This window comes from Apium graveolens, chromosome 6 (assembly GCF_009905375.1).
Source record: "Apium graveolens cultivar Ventura chromosome 6, ASM990537v1, whole genome shotgun sequence".
Lineage (NCBI taxonomy): Eukaryota > Viridiplantae > Streptophyta > Magnoliopsida > Apiales > Apiaceae > Apium > Apium graveolens.
In genome coordinates, this window is record NC_133652.1 from 201291443 (window position 1) to 201307837 (window position 16395).

The 16395-nt window shown below is 34.9% G+C and overlaps 1 non-coding gene across 1 annotated transcript; it reads left to right on the forward strand.

The window, feature by feature from the left end:
* The first annotated feature begins 3871 nt into the window (after positions 1 to 3871).
* Positions 3872 to 3978, forward strand: LOC141669751 (small nucleolar RNA R71). The gene has a single exon (XR_012554012.1). It is a non-coding gene; the product is annotated as a small nucleolar RNA R71 (small nucleolar RNA).
* The last annotated feature ends 12417 nt before the right edge of the window (positions 3979 to 16395 follow it).

Below are 16395 nucleotides of genomic sequence, written 5' to 3' on the forward strand. Positions count from 1 at the left end.
CTGATTATTACAGGATGAGATAAATGGTCCCATGAAATCGATTCCCCAAACATCAAAAACCTCGACTTCAAGCATTACATTTAACAGCATCTCATCCTTCCTCGAAAGATTCCCCTCTTTGGCAACAATCACACCTTAAAATGAACTGATGAGCATCCTTAAACAAAGTAGGCTAGAAAAAAACTGCTTGCAGAATACGAGCTACTGTCTTTTCACCACCATAATGTCCACCATAAACTGTGGAATGGCAGTCTCGTAATATCCCCTCCGTCTCACAGAATGGGATACATCTCCTGATGATCTGGTCAGCTCCTTGTCTAAATAAATATGGTTCATCCCACATGTACCACTTCACCTCATGAAGAAACTTCTTCTTTTGACTTGTATTCATATTAGGAGGCATTATATTGCTGACAAGATAGTTCACAATATCTGCGAACCATGGCTCTTCCTCCCGAACTGCGAACTACTGCTCATCCAAAAAAGATTCGTTGATTAATGTCTTATCATGTGAAGTAGAATCGGGATTCTCCAATCTAGAGAGATGGTCACCTACTTGATTCTCAGTACATTTTTTATCCTTGATCTCTAACTCAAATTCCTGTAGCAAGAGCACCCAACGAATAAGTCTAGGCTTCGAATCCTTCTTGGAAACCAAATAGTGAATGGCAGTATGATCAGTGAATACTGTAACCTTTGTCCCAAGCAGATAAGATCGAAATTTTTTGAAACCAAAGACTATAGCCAAGAGCTCCTTCTCTATAGTGGTGTAGTTCATTTGAACTCCATTTAGAGTCTTACTAGCATAGTAGACCACATGAAAAAGATTATTCTTGCGCTGCCCAAGAAATACTCTCACCGCATAATCACTCGCATCACACATCATTTCAAAAGGTTCTGTCCAATCAAGTGTCATAATAACAGGTGGAGTTATCAAACTCTTCTTGAGAGTCTCGAATGCCGCCAAACATTCATCATCAAATTTGAAAGGCACATCCTTCTCGAGCAAGTTGCACAACGACTTAGATATCTTCGAGAAGTCCTTAATGAAACGCTGATAAAAACCTGCATGACCAAGAAAACTACGGATTCATTTAACATAAATAGGTGGTGGGAGATTTTCAATGACTCCCACCTTGGCTTTGTCCACTTCAAGACCCTTGCTAGAGACCTTATGCCCAAGAATAATGCCCTTCACGCACCATAAAGTGACATTTTTCCCAATTTAGCAGCAAATTAGTTTCCACACACCTTTTGAGCACCGCACGAAGATTATTCAAACATTCATCATACGAATGTCCAATGACAGAGAAGTCGTCCATGAACACTTCGACATTATTTCCAATCATATCAGATAATATAGCCATCATACATTTCTGAAAAGTGGCAGGTGCGCCACATAAGCCAAACGAAACTCTGTGAAAAGCAAACGTGCCAAATGGACAAGTGAAGGTAGTCTTTTCTTGATCCTCTGGTGCAATGCAAATCTGATTATACCCCGAATAGCCATCCAGAAGAAAATAATACTCATGACCGGCCAACCTGTCAAGCATCTGATCAATAAATGGAAGAGGGAAGTGATCCTTTCTCGTGGCCTTGTTCAACTTTCTGTAATCCATGCATACCTTCCATCCTGTGACTGTTTGGGTGGGGATGAGCTCGTTCTTCTCATTTGCGACCACAGTTATACCTCCTTTCTTCGGTACACATTGCACGGGTCTTACCCAAGAACTGTCAGAAATAGGATATATGATTCCTGCATCCAGCCACTTCAGAATTTTTTTCTTCACCACTTCTTTCATGATAGGATTAAGTCGTCGCTATTGCTCAACAGTTGGCTTACTACCTTCCTCTAGCAGAATTTTATGCATGCAGTACGAAGGGCTGATCCTTTTGATATCTGCTATAGTCTATCCGATAGCCGATTTGAATTCTCTCAAGATCCTCAAGAGCTTGTCCTCCTCACAACCTGAAAGGTCAGATGTAATAATAACAGGTAAAGTAGATGCATCACCTAAAAAAGCATACCTCAAGTGTTCAGGCAATGGTTTAAGCTCCAAAGTAGGTGCTTCCTCAATAGATGGTTTGAGCTTCCCTTCAGCATTCTTGAGATCAGAAGTACCAAGAGATTCAAATGGCATGTCTAGCTTTCGCCTCCAAGGAGAAACATTTAGATATTGTAGTTGGTCATTGACATCCTCATCATCACTGTCAAACTCCCCCACTAAGGCTTTCTCTAATGCATCAGACATTAACATATGATCAAGTTCTGAAGTTATCGCAGAATCAATCAAATCCACCTTTAAGCACTCCTCACCTTCTGTAGGGAATTTCATCGCTTTGAATACTTTGAATGTCACATCCTGATCCTGCACCCTTATAGTAAGTTCACCTTTCTGCACATCTATTAAGGTACGACCTGTAGCCAAGAAAGGCCTTCCCAAGATTATGGGGATCTTCTTATCTTCTTCAAAATCTAAAATGACAAAGTCTACAGGGAAGAAGAGTTTATCCACCTTTACTAACACGTCCTCCACTATGCCTCGTGGATATGTATAGAACGATCATCCAATTGTAGAGACATGTAGGTGGGCTTTGGATCAGGCAAATTCAACTTTTTGAAGATAGACAACGGCATCAGATTGATGCTTGCTCCCAAATCGCACAGGCACTTGTCAAAAGACAACTTGCCAATGGTGCAAGGAATGGTGAAGCTACCTGGATATTTAAGCTTTGGAGGTAATTTTTATTGCAGCACAGCGCTGTACTCTTCAGTTAGAGCAACGGTCTCAAGGTCATCCAGTTTCACCATCCTTGAAAGAATACTCTTCATGAATTTTGCATAACTAGGCATTTGCTCCAAAGCCTCAGCGAAAGGTATGTTGATGTGAAGTTTCTTGAACACCTCCAAAAACTTACTGAACTGCTTATCCAGTTTTTGTTGTTGCAATCTCTTAGGGAAAGGTGGTGGAGGATAGAGTTGTTTCTCCCCTGTATTACCCTCAGGAAAAGTGTATTCAACAGTAGTCTTCCTTGGTTCCATCGCTTTCTCCTTTTGCTTCTATTCTTCATCAACAACTTCAGCTTCTCCGTCTTTCGCTTTTTCAGCATCAACAACTTTTCCAGACCTTAAGGTAATAGCCTTGACTTGCTCTTTAGCTTCCTTCCTGCCTGGCACTTTAGTATCACTGGGAAGTGTTCCAGGTTGACGATTGAGCACTGCATTGGCTATTTGACCGATTTGATTTTCCAAGGTCTTGATAGAAACAGCCTGACTTTTGCACAACAACTTTAGTTCCTCGAAATCAGCACTAGAAGGTGGCGCAACACCTCCTTGTTGAGGATATGATTGCCTTTGAGCATAATGTTGTGGTTGTTGGAATCCAGGTGGAATAAACTGTTTACTTACGCCTTGCTGATATGGTTGTTGAATAGCATTCTGAGTATTGCTCCAGCTGAAATTGGGATGATTTCTATTATTAGGATGATAGGTTGCTGGCACAGGCTGCTGCGGTCACTGATAATTGTTCACATACTGAACAGATTCATTAACAAGAGAACACTGATCCATAGCATGAGAACCTGCACAAAGCTCACAGACCATAGCTATCTAATTGACTCCATAGGTGGCTAAAGAATCGACCTTCAAAGACAGCGCTTGGAGCTACGCTGCAATAGCTGTAGCTGCATCAACTTCCAGAATACCTGCTACCTTGGGTTTTGATGCTCATTTGCAGCCATAGTTTCAATAAGATTATAAGCCTCAGTATAGCTTTTGTCCCACAAGGCGCCTCCAGCTGCTGCATCGAGCATGGGCCGAGATTGGGCCCCCAAACCATTATAGAAACAAGTGATCACCATCCAGTCAGGCATACCATGATGTGGACACTTTCTCAACATCTCCTTGTAGCGCTCCCAAGCTTCGCACATAGATTCTGTTGGTTGCTGCGCAAACTGAGTAAGAGCACTCCTCATAGCTGCAGTCTTTTCCATTGGATAGAACTTTACCAGAAACTTTTGCGCAAGGTCTTGCCAAGTAGTGATAGACCCAGCTGGTTCAGAATGTAACTAGTCCTTAGCTTTATCCCTCATAGAGAATGGGAAAAGCCTCAGCTTGATAGCCTCATCAGTCACACCATTATATTTGAAAGTACTACAGATCTCGACAAAATTCCTGATGTGCATGTTAGGGTCTTCAGTTGCAGCACCTCCTAAAGAAACAAAATTCTGCACCATCTGAATAGTGCCCGGCTTGATTTCAAAAGTGTTAGCCTGAATAGCCGGATGAAGGATGCTTGACTGAATGTCATCAATTTTAGGCCGAGAAAAGTCCATAAGAGCTGGATCTACCGGAACTATACGATCACCCATGATTACTGGTTCTTTCTGCTCACTCTCTTTATCTGAATCTTCAAAATCAATCTTCTCCGGAAATGATAAGCAACACGCCTTAATCAATGAGTCATAATGACCACTGATGGTAAGTACATAAACTAAACAAATATGCCGAGCCCCCGGCAGCGGTGCCAACAACTTGTTAGGGCGGAAAACACGCGCTAATAATACACACAAGTATACGCGTTCGCAAGTAATATAGAATACTTTCTAGTTCGTTCCCACAGAGACTCAGACTAATTATGTTCAATTAACATTTACTCACCACTGTATGATTACTTCTCAATGTTAAGACAATAACACGTAGATTTGATTAACTAAGTATAAATTATAATTAACTACGAGAATTAAACACTTAATTGACACTTGAATTAACAATATTAAACACACATGAGATCATAACATCATTACTACTTCCTTCAATAGTTATTGTTATTACCCTTAGCATGTAACGGTGATAATATTAATCGAACAACACGAAACTGATAAAAGCCAACTTTCATTGTAATAATACCATTCTACCAAACATCCACAATTAAGATAGAAGCTGAATAGTCATCAATTATATTGAGACCCTATATGTCTACATAATTTGACAACATAACAATTTAAGCACAAGTTATTCCTTATGATTATACAGGGCAAGTAAAACGGTTAGAGTTACCTACTAATCATGCGTACACATACATGAACCTATGCTAGCATGGAAAGTTCTAAATCTCAAGATCTACCGTCGCTTGACAAGAGATTAACACCCTATCTTACATGTTCGCGACACACATAAGACGAATAAGCACACCAATACTAGATATCATATAATCATCACACACTAAGGTATTAAACAACTAACTAAAGAATTCCATAACAAATCCGTTACGACCCCATGATCACGATTAGCCCATGATTGAACTCATTGTCACCATGGGTTCATATGAAAACATGATAATAAAACACACGAGAATAATTAATAAAAATACTTAATTAAACCAGAGTACGTCACAAGAGTAATAAGGTTCAAAGTAAAGAAATCTAGCATCCACTGATACAACGAATAAAAGAATCATAAGAAAACTATGCATCCTCTTATTCGTTGCGATGTGCTAAAACGGTCTTCTTCCTTATCTCCTTGCTCCTCGATTGATATCACGATTCAAGACATGTGAAACATCTCTGAAAACTACTTATATAGAAGCCCCACAATTCCCAGCTATCTCAGAAGTCCAGCAGAACAAGAACTCTAAAAATCAGAATTTTAATTCGCGCCCCTGAGCGGCCGCCAAGCAATCCTGAGCGGGCGCCCAGCTTCCTGAGCGGCCGCCCATCCAGGCTGAGCGGCCGCCCAGCACCTTTCTGGAAAATTTGCTATTTTGCTCCCGTTCTCTGCTGCGTTCTGCTCCTAACTTCCCACTTGCAATGCCAAGCACCTACTAAGGCTTATTCTTGATGAAATATCTCCACAAATGCAAGTAATACCCTGAAATGCACAAATACTAGAAAAATGCATCAAATTCGCCAAATACTTGATTTCAAGACATCAATTCAAGCCATTATAAGACGTTCTAAGTGGTATAAAATGCCACTTATCAAAGGAACTAGATGAAAAATGGAAGAAGATTGATGCAGATATTTAGAAGAAATTTGGTCAGCTATAGAAACCAGACAAGACTTTTCATCACCATTCTCAAGTCAAACAAATCTATGTGAATGAAATGAGTCTAGGTAGCTTGGAAAAAGGCCAAACCTCATGCATCAAATCTCTAAAAGCCAATCTAACTCTGAAGCCAAAAAGGAACTATTCAAAGTTCTCAGACAAAAATCCTGTGGATCTTATGTTTGAGACACCTAGGCCAGATGAAAAGAAGCTGCTGGCAAGGTCAATTGCATTTTACAAAGATCCATCTGATTTAGCTCAAAAGAAGAGAATTACCAAAATCTACAGGAATGGAAAAGAAATCTGTGTGGTGGCTGGACACCCATTATTTGTAGAAGCTAAGAAGGAAGAGAAAGAAAGGATCAAGCAAGAAAAGAAGCAGGTTGCTTTAGATGCTAAGAAGCTCAAACAAAAGAAGGAGCAAGCTCATATCTTGGCCAAACTTCAAGCCGTCAAATCTACAACTGAGATTTCTGAAAAACCACCTATAATTACTGAAGCTCATGATTAACAAATGCAAAATGAACCTCCGCAGAAAAGAAAGTTCAAATACAAGCTTCACTCCAAAAGAAAATTGGACTTTAGTGGCGAGGGAATGGAGGACTACATTCCCAAAAAGTCTACAACATCAACTCAATCATCCATGCCCTCAGTGGTGCATGAGGAATTCAAGGTGGATCCAACAAAGAACTTTTATGGTGAACCTATTATTCCCAAGGATGAGCCATTATACTGGGAAAGTCTGTAAATTTCTGAATTCAACTTACCTATCTTCAACAAGCCAAAGAAGACAAATATTAGAGCAACCAAGAAAGTGAAGCCTGTGACTATTAAATCCAAGACCCTAACCAAATCTCAACCCACAGTCAATAAGGAGGATCTCTTATACATCTGTGACATCAAGGAGTTTTAAGAAATAAACCTCTACTTGGATGAATTGGAAGAAGTAAGAGGGATTGATGCTCACAGACATCTTCCTGAAAGGTTGGTGTTCAAGTACAAGGGAGGGAAAGAAATCACATGGCCACTTCACAGGATTCTTCAAGAAAGCTGCTCTGTACTAATTAAGATCTTCTCATCCTTCAAGAAAAATTTTGGTTTCAATATAATTGCAAAGAATTTGGTTCTAAAGAAGATAGAAGATCTAAGGAGTGATAAAGCCAAAAATGCACTTTCAAGAACTCTTACAATTCCCTTCACAGGAAAGAGAGTTCATTTGAGGCCTTATTGGATGATGGAATTCATGGATGATAAGGGAGTTAGAAGATTCTTCAGAATGGATGACCAATTGAGTATCTATAGCAATGAGACTCTATTAGAAATGCAAGAAATGCTGGATCTATCTAAAGCTGATGAACTTGAAATCCACAGACAACTCCAGAATCAAATAGAAGAAAACAACAGGAATCTTGGAAAGAAATCTAGACAATCAAGGAAATAGAATTATCTGCTCAGACTAGAGGAGCACCTTGATAATGATTGTGAGATCTCTTTGTACATTTTTCTTTGATCAATTTTCAATACATATTGTAGCACTTATCAGTTTTATCTACTACTTTTTATCTGTATTTTTAGGGTATTTTATTATCATCAAGTTTCTCTTAATTTATGGCTACAATTCCAGTAGACATAGATTGGGGGAGATTGTTAGGAATATGTTATGGACTTGATGATAAGTCAAACAAAACACCTTAGTAGATTTAACTTAGTGAAATTTTTAGCTCTCGACGGATGATCTAATATAGTCCTGAAGGATGAACTTTATAGTCCCGACGGATGACAATTTGATCATCCATCGAAAGTGTAGCTTATGTAATAAATAAGTACTGTAGCACATTTTTGCAAACAACATGTTTCAATCTAGTAGATTGTAGAGGGTTATCTAAGTCATATTGACTATTAGATTGATATGCAGAATAGGTTGACTAATTATAAATATGAGATGTCTTGTAATTCTATATAAGTGAAGTAGAGTCAAGTGGCAGTTAGACTCCCGACGGATGATGTACAAGACTCCCGACGAATAATCTAAAAGACTCCCGACGGATGATCTACAAGACTCCTGACAGATGGTCAAATTCAAAATAGTTGTTGATAGTGACAACACAGTCACATGCGTTGGGTGTTTGCAAAAGGAATATGGCATCCTGTTAAGCAGGATTTTAAGAACAAAGAAGCATTGCCATTTCCATGCAAATGTGAAGATATTCAAAGATGCTGGAATAGAGTAGTGAAGTAGCATGGAGTTAGACTAGATATGTTTTTTTTATTATCTTGTCTTATTGTCATGTAAAATTGGTGATATATAAACCAAGTGTAGCAAGTAGAATAATTAACCAAGCAAATACATTTTCCAGAGAAACACTCAAATCCACTCAAATCCACCAGAAAGTTTTAAAGCCTTGTGTTTTATTACTTAGTATGTTGATTTCAATTATCTTTCTATTCCGCACCTTAGCAAATCAAACACTATTATATGTATTAATTTAGAATATTTTAAAATCAACAAAAGAATCCAGAAGTACATTCAACCCCCCTTCTGTAATTCTTGTTGTATTGTTAGGGAATAACATTAACTTCCTTTTCTCTGAATTCGTATCAGGTTTTTATACTCTTATTTTGATTTCTTTGGGGGTCCTTTTTATTGAAATTAAACCTGACTGTTATTTTGTCTTCCAATCAAAATTTCTAACATGTCATTTTATATCACTATTACATAGACTTTATGTCTGAATCTCTTCCCTTTTTATTGATAAACATTGATTCTATGCTAATCTGGATTCCGGTAATTTTTCTCCTCTCCAGAAAAGATAGCTTTTCCTCTGACTCAGAGGTTCAGGTCTATGTTACAGAATTGAATTGATTTGAGTACTGTGGATGTTAGCTATGTCAGCAGTCGATCATGGTACTAATCAAACTCTATGAATAGGAAGTCTTTGGTTGTCATCTTTGCATCAAGTTATTTTCGTAATGTTTATTGGCAGTGATTAGCTAATGATTGTGTTCTATTTCTTTATCAGGTACTTCTTCAATCTGTTTGGATTAAGAGGTTTATTTAGTCTTATTCTAGGAGAAGAAAATGTTAAGTATATTATACAACTTTTAAATCTGTTTCACGATTTTAATAGCTTAATACATGTAGCAAGATCAGTTAATATTGGATTAAAATGTCTATGTGGTGTAGCTACAGACGACACACAATGCATGATGCAAATGAGTGGATTTGGATTTGACCCTTCCAAGATAGGTTTTATATGTATTAGTATTTTCATAATGCTTCCAAATCCTAAAGTATATTTTTTGGCCTTTAACCTTTTAGAAATCTTAATCTAAAGTGGGGGCGGATGGAGGAATGAAAGACAAGGTTTTCGGCCATTGCTTTCTTTTTTAGTATATGTAGCCAAATTGGCAATAATACAAGAATTTTGCATTGTAGTATTCAATATATACAGTGTTGGAAAAAAAGGAACTTGTGAGCTATAGTCCATCGTTTGAGCAATAAAAAGTTACGATCTACAGGTATTAATAATCAAGGATTGTGTGTTTAAGGTCAGGTCTAAAGTGGGTCTTTAAATAACCTTATTACCGGCTAGGCCTAGATGATTCTTTGACGGTTGCAGTTTGCCAGTTTCCCCTGAAAATCTATTAAAACAGGCCATGCTTCTGTTATATACTTTTAATTTTACTTTATGCCACATAAATTCTTGTAAATTCTTATGATGTTATAGAAATTTTTTGGAGTGGACAACAGTACAACATCTAGATCTTTGACATTTTGGTCATAGTTTAAAACTGTTACACCCTCATGCTGCTGCTTTTCATCCTTCGCAAACTCTCATTGTTGCCACTGCCTAGATGACACCATAGACAGCCTAGGAAGAGAAGTACATATTCCATTTTTTTACTTCATATGTACTTATATGTATAGTCTTGATTACTAAACTTTAAATATATAATATCAAAGAATAAAACAAAGACACATCCTTCCCATTATTTTGTTTCTTTTAATCAATCTGTCACCTTGGTAAGCACTTTTTTTCATCAATCTTGTCTTTTTTCCTGTTAAATATGTTTAATGTTTTTTAATTGGGTAAGCTATAAGCTAATGATATGTTTTATGTTATTTGTAGGGCTTGATTTCTTGCTAGTTCTTTTTCAGAAGATATTTCGATTTTTTTGTAAGTTTTCTGGTTCATTAAATTTTGATTTGATTTGAGCATGGCCCATTTTCAAGGTGTTTGTCTATGATTTACTTTCTTTGTATCTTGTATAAGTTTTTATGTATCTATATTCTATACCATGTTTACAGTTAGATCCTTGTGCAGTATTTGATACAATATGTTTAATTTTGGTTCTATTATTTTTTGTATTCAAGCATGCATTTATCATAATGATCGGGTCTTATGGTTAAGCAAAAAATTGAATGATTTGCTACAATGATTCAAAATCCCTAGGATTGCTCATATTCTATAGTTTCACAATATATCTAGATAAATTAATTTGCTAGACTTTTAGATAGGTGAAAATATTATTGTCCCCTGTGGTAGGGAAATTCCATTTAATTTGAAATTTTATAAGATGTTTATTCGGTGGGAATTGAATTATGTTTATCAAAGAAACTACTCATTTTTTGTCCTGTTCCTATATCCATTTTTGTTTTTGTGAATTTACATGGTAGCTTTTGTGTTGCTAGCATCTCTTTTAAGAGTCCTGTCTTGACTTCTTTTTCATGATATTTAGCGACTTTAGTCCAATAATTATATGATTTTAAGTTCTAACAGAAAAGATTATGCTTAGCACCAAGAAATAATAGTCAGTAGGTTTTGCTTCCTGCCCTTCTAAGCAGGCATTGGTCTTTCATGATCTAGTTTTGCTTCTTATTTTTTCTTGCCAACTTTATCTTGTATTTTTTCTTAAAAGGAAAAAGCATATATGCTTTTATATTAGTTTACTAAATTGTTTACAGAATTACAGTGCATTGAATATGCTTGTACCTGAGGTGTCTATTTGGTAAACTCCAAACAGTTTGATGCTAGCAATATCACCAATTGCATTTAGAGTGCCAGTTAACCTGAATTGATCAATTGATGTTGCGGAAGCATGTTTGTCACCAGCTAATGTAGCTTTATCGGTCTTGTTATTATATTGTATATTCCCTCATTTATAATTATAGTTTTATAGTTATTGATATATTAAACAGTCTCTCAGATTTCCTTTTTGTTTTTTATATGAACTGTTTTCCCAAAGTGAATTGCTAGAAAAGCTATTTGTTAAAAGAGTTAAGAGCGGCTAAGCTAATTACAATATGTAAGTAGTATGACATGATTATAGCGAAGGGGCTGTTGAACTTGGGGTAGTTTGATTCTTATACAACAGTAGATGCAATGTAATCTTATACTTTTATTTATCTTTTTGATATGAATACAAATATAATGTTCTCAACCTCTCTGATGTTACGTTGCACTTGTTTTCTTATCAGAGTTGTGACCATCCTTACATTGTTGATCCTTCTCTCAAACACCTGATAACTAGAGATCTTCACAACTCCTGGAAAGTTTTCATTACATTCCTATTTGGTTTTCGTTATTAGTATTGCAGGTACTAAGTCAAATTCTTTGTATAGACAGTAGTACAATAAATGGATGGATATGAGTAGTACCAGATGTTTGGATTAGATGAATCTGTTGTACCGAATGTTTGAATATTCGTTGTTAGATTTATAAATAACTAGTATTATGCAGTAATTGGTTTGGAAAATGTTTGGCATCTATATTTTTAAAATGTGCATCATAAAACAGGTACATACATCATTATAGTGGAAAACGATGTCTGTCAAAACTTAATACATCAGTTTTAGTTGAACATTGACATCAGTAATACCGAATAAAAACGATGTTAAATACTACAAAAAAAAGTTTTAAAATAGAAAACCGATGTTATTAAGCTTTATAGACATCAGTTGGTAACCAATAGAAATCAGTTCCGAATAAACAACTAATGTTAAAAGTTATGTCTACATCAGTTTTTCTTGAAAACTGTTGTTACTGGTATTAGTAACATCAATTTAAGGGGTAAATGGAAATATTTTGCTTATCTCACATATGTTCAAATTGATAAAAATATCTTATTATAATAATATATGAAGATTAGATATGCATTAGAAATTTAACATCTTTAAAAACTGATGTTATACGTCTTCTTTAACATCAGTTTAAAACCGATGTTAAATGAGGGGTCTTTAACATCACCCACAAAGACATCGGATTTTTTTGTTTATAGAAATCGGTTTTAGCCGATGTCTATTCTACTTTTTCTAGTAGTTTGATTAAGTCAAATTTTGATATGATTTTCAAATCCGAAATCAAAGCAATGAGGAATTTGGAGAAAGTAAGGACACTAGTATAATTCAGAAATTGCAGAAAGTTTGTGAGGCTTTACTTGAATGAATATGTCCTTTGTAATAGACAAGAGAAATAAAAAGTTACTTGTATAAACAAGTGAGAAGAATGTTTTTAAGAACTAAAGATTTAAGATAGAGCAAAGAGAAGAAAGGAAGGAAGGAAAGGAAGAGGGGAGGTGGAATAAAGAAGTGATTAATAACTACACCAATCTGGATTTTGTTGGACAATCAAAGAGATTTTATCATCTGTAATAAGGTCTTACTAAAGGACTTGAAGGTATACCAATACAGAACGATGATGTAATGAGAATTACTCCAAAACACCGGAAAACTCGTGAATACAAGTATCCGACGTAGGGTAAAAATTAATAATGATAGTAACGTATATGAATTGAAATATTTTGATCCAGAGTTAGCCACATGAATGGTTTATTTGATGAAGAACCGAATAGTACTATTGGAAGACTCACTTATGTTAAGAAGAAATAATGAACTATGAGAATGAAGAACTTAAACAGGAAAGAAAGTTGAATCAAAAGGATGATAAAGAAACATTATAAGATGCCATGATATAGGTAAGATATGGGTATTATGAGGGACAGAAGTAAAGCGAAGAATTGATTAAACATTTGTAAATTGAGATAGGAAATGCATCCCAGGAGTACGATTAAGTACCCAGGGCTAAAAGAAAATATCTAGAGACCAGGCATGAAGAGAAAATGAGGGAAATCGTTAATTGAATCATTACTGATAGGTTATCCCAAACTTAGTCATTCTCTTTTATTAATAAATAGTTTATCCAATAAGTGGGTTAGTTGTTGCTTGAAGATTTGGTGGTATGTCATCAAATCCCGGAATTGATTGTAAATGATCAATAGTATTTGATTGGAGATTTGACAGAAATATTTACTACAATGATTTATGTCGAACTAGAATAGTATATACCACTCCTAGATGAATGAACATTAAGTAAGGCAGAACTAAAAGATATAAATTTGGCTAAACATAGATATAAGTCACTCCAAGAATATGATACAAGACATAGATGTCAAAGAAGACTTTCTGATAATATGGCATGAAGAAAGAATAAATGTTATATGTGACTAGACGTCAAGGAAGAACATTGCAGTTAGTTTCGTACGAGAACTCCTTCGAACCAAAATAAATGATAATACGGGTTAGAATATGCGGGTGATGCCTCTAGATTAGTATATTTTCTTCTAAACAGTAAGAGATTTTCGCTCGGCAGATATACTCGATTGTGATTCAAGGAAATTAAGGTATGATGATAAGTTTGTGCACCAATCATAGCCAGTCGATATTTTCTCATTAATTCTTAATTCTGGAGTAATTTCAAGAACTTTAGAAATCAAATACGCCATGATTTCAGTATATCATTTGTAGATGGAAAAGAAGATTAAAGGAACGGTTAGAGAGCCTCGAATACGATTGGAAGCGATTACAAACTAGATTAACTGAACAAAGAAACATGTGGGAATGAGATTAAACAACCAATAACTATTGGAAACGTTCATGAGCATGAATTACTAGAATTAGAAAGAAAAGAGAATTAATATGCATTATGCTGGTCCTTTTGAGATAGTAAAATAGCTAGGATAAGTGTAAGTGAGTTGGCTTCTCCGCCACGCGTATAGCAGGTTCATAGGGTGTTTATAAGTGTATACTCAGGAAGAGTAATTTAGCTCCATTATATATATAAAATGGAGACTTGAGTTGAGTTATATGAGAAACTAATAGAATATGATGTCAGCAAGAGGCTGTTGAGTAATGATTGATGTTGCAAGTTAAAGTTTTTGAAAAGTTGTAAAGTTGAATGATCAACCTGAGAAAATGGAAGTGAGATACTTGAATGTATTATTATTCGATCCTTACTGTGATTTTGAGGACAGAATCCTGTTAAGGGTGGAAGGATGTAACATCCGGGATATGGCGTGCAATTATTTTTTATCAAAAAATAATTATTATGTGATTATTATGTGAATTTTGGTGAATTATCTGATGATTGATATTGATATTTAGATGTTTATATGTGATAAAAAGTGGGTATGTTAATTTTAATATATCCAGAATAAATTATGGATAATTTTGATATTTTTCTGGTAATTTTTGGATTGTTATATGATTTTATAATGATTTATGAATTTTATAAAATCGGGAATCGTCCAACTTCAACCGTTTTTACATTTTTACAACGCGAAACTCTTCGGAAAACTCCTTCCTAACCTAATCTGATCATTCTGAACATTTTCCGTGTTTTAACTTTTTCAATCCGGATTACAGTTTGACCCGTACGCGTCCAAATGCAAAATTTTTGATACGATAATCATTTCGATAGATCAATAAAACCCGTATTCTCGAAATACGGGATATTGTTACATTATTTTTGTATAAATTTTTTTATAAGAAGCCCGGTTTTGATAATTATCCAATACGGGTATCAAATCGGATCGTTTTTGCAGTTACTTAGCAGCTAAGTAAGTTATTTTTCGATCCAATACGATCCAATGGGTATTAATATTCCATAAATATAAATAGCCCTTTTCTTATTTCATTTTATTCGTATAATCATAATCGAACAGTTAAAATCAATAAATTACAGAGAAAACCTCGTAAAATCGTTGCGTTCTTGAGAATCAAAACAAAAAACGAAAGCATTACCGAACTCGAAATCAAGCATGCACATACCTGCATCGAAGCTCTCAAAAAGTTCTACCAGAATCTGTCATCCATTTCAGTGCAGAAATCAAGGTTAGTTTCTTATTTATTTATTTTAATTCGAATTAATTAAAGTTTAATATATGAAATTTTGATTTTGATGTTGATATGATTTGATGATTGTATCTTCTAGATAATTTTATCTTGGTCATTTTGGTATATAATATGATAACTTTGGAGTTCAATAGCATATAAAAATTGAGTTTGATTCTCGAAATATTAAAATTAAGGTTTATGTGTTTGAATGCTCTTAATTGAAAATTAGGTATTTCTGTGTTAGGGGTTATTAGATGAAATTGATTATACCAACGCGTAGATCGTGGAAAAACAAATCAAATGGTATATATCATATTAACAAACGATTCCTGGAATGATTTAATCGAGCTTGTCGGAAAATTCGTCCCAACAGGTGGCGAGTTTTTCCAGTCATTTTTCGATCGATTCGTTGATTTGTTGGTGATTGTGTTTGCATAATTGTGTTTATGGGATGGAGTAGAGCATTCGCTGATGTTTTGGGTCATTTCTGGGCTGGTTCTGTGTCACCGGAAAAGCTCGGGATCGCCGTTAACGGCGACTGTCGGCGACCGATGACGGGAACAACGGGGACAAATTGCAGATAGGTCCCTATATTTTTGGTAATTTTACAAAACCCGAATTTCTATTTTAAAATGTTACAAAAATTAGATTGTCGTTTAAATATATTTTAAAAATGATATATTGTTATTTTTAAAAATCAGAAAAATGTTTGTTTAATTATTTTAAACTCATAAAACTGTTTTAATTATTTATTTGTTTAAAAATAAATTTGATTTATTTTATTATTAATTTTAATTAGTTTTTAGTTATTTTAATTAATCGATTAATTTAATACTAATTGATTAATTGATTTTAATTGATTTAATAATTAGATTTAATTATTCATTTTGATTTAAAAATTCTGAAAAATAGTTTCGGGCTTTAAAATATTATTTTAAATTATTTTCAAGGCTCGATAATTATTATTAAATGATTTTAAAGTCAGATTCAGTGTTCAAACTCTATTATCAATTCTAAAATGATTTGGAGACCCGTTTTTATTCCGAAAAATGTTCAAAAATTCATACTAAATACCTGGAAGATCATTTTGTTAGTCCCTTAACAATATAGCAAGAATTACAGAAGGAGGGTTGAATAGAATTCTTGACCTTTTTCTTTAAGATAAAAATGTTCAACT